The 1649-nt window shown below is 51.2% G+C and overlaps 1 pseudogene; it reads left to right on the top strand.

Annotated features, from left to right (window-relative positions):
• Positions 1 to 255: 255 nt before the first annotated feature.
• LOC100343847 (chorion-specific transcription factor GCMa pseudogene) lies at positions 256 to 1257 on the top strand (annotated as a pseudogene).
• The last annotated feature ends 392 nt before the right edge of the window (positions 1258 to 1649 follow it).

The following is a 1649-nucleotide window of genomic DNA, read 5'->3' as shown; positions in this document are numbered from 1 at the left end:
GGCCACAACTGCTCTACAGAGGAGCCGTGCAAGATCTACCTGAGTCCTGCCACTGTGCCAAAGCCAGGTAGAAGCAGTAGCGGAAGCACTGTCCCAACTTTGATGGGCCTCTCAAACTCATTCCTTGCCCAGGCCGTGGGGGCTTCCCGGTCTTCAGTTTCCGGAGGCAAGATGGCTGCTTTGTCATTTTCCAGTCATCCATAACCACAAACCAAGCTGGAAGCTGAAGCAAGAAGAGCAATGAAGAAAGCGTGCATGGAGTCTTCTTCTATGTTGTTAAAGCTGAAGGGTGTGGGGGGGTGGCGGGTGGCAGGTGGCGCTGTGGCATAGTGGGTAAAGCTGCTACCTCCAGTGCCAGCATCCCATATAGGTGCCAGTTCGAGTCCTGGCTGCTCCGCTTCCAATCCAGCTCTCTGCTGTGGCCTGGGAAAGCAGTAGAAGATGGCCCAAGTCCTTGGGCCCCTGCACCCACGTGGGAGACCTGGAAGAAGTTCCTGGCCTTGGATCGGCCCAGCTCTGGCAGTTGTAGCCGTCTGGGGAGTGAACCAGTGGATGGAAGAGCTCTCTGTCTCTCCATCTGCCTCTCTGTAACTCTGCCTTTCGAATGAACAAATGAATCTTTAAAAAAAAAAAAAAAAGCTGAAGAGGAGCCAAGACAAGGCCTCTTCCAGGGTCCAGGGAAGTTTGCTTTTAACTTGGTCTTTCCGGGAGGATATCCAGTTGCCTGGTAGTTACAGTGGACATTTAACGCTCCCAGCACACCTCCCTGTAACTTCTCCAAAAGTTACAGTCCCGGAGGAAACCGCCAATTTGCAGTCCTAGTTTCCATGCTGAACCCCACCAAGCTCTATGAAAAATGCAGATTTTCTACCCATAGGATGTACAATAGTGGAGAACAGCTTCGGCCTTCTGCCTCTGGAGTCTACCCAGATTACGGTGCTCTGCAAAGATGGAGCAAGAATGCTGCTTTGGGGGAGAAAGCCTCTTAATGACAATTGTTGTCCCAGTGACCTTTTTCCTCTGACCAGCTGGCCTTGTGACTTCTTTCCTTCTCCAAATGCTTCTGAACCCAGTTCCCAGCAGATCCCATTGGAACCATCTGCAGCCAACTCTGGCTGCTGCCTGCTATGGACAAATCCAGGAGCTCTTTATGAAGAGAAAGCGCCTATGGATTTTAATAGCTATGTCCCTTCCTTCGTGTACCATTCATCCTGTCCTCATTGGCAATATTCACCAGCAGTTAAGGGCAACAACTAGGATTTTTTTAAAAAAAGATTTATTTATTTATTTGAAAGAGTTACAGAGAAGCAGAGGCAGAGAGAGAGAGAGAGAGAGAGAGAGAGAGAGAGAGATCTTCCATCCACTGTTTCACTCCCCAAATGTTTGCAATGTCCAGAGCTGTGCTGATCCGAAGCCAGGAGCCAGGAGCCAGGAGCCAGGAACCTCTTCCGGGTCTCCCACGTGGGCGCAGGGGTCCAAGGACTTGGGCCATCTTCTACTGCTTTCCCAGGCCATAGCAGAGAGCTGGATGGGAAGTGGAGCAGCCGGGACTCGAACCAGCACCCATATGGGATGCAGGCACTGCAGGCAGCAGCTTTACCCACTATGCCACAGTGACAGCCCCACAAATAGTTTTTTTGACTCCTCCT

This window comes from Oryctolagus cuniculus, chromosome X (assembly GCF_051225735.1).
Source record: "Oryctolagus cuniculus isolate XC-2025 breed Fujian yellow rabbit chromosome X, ASM5122573v1, whole genome shotgun sequence".
Lineage (NCBI taxonomy): Eukaryota > Metazoa > Chordata > Mammalia > Lagomorpha > Leporidae > Oryctolagus > Oryctolagus cuniculus.
This window is presented reverse-complemented; position numbering and strand designations above follow the sequence as displayed.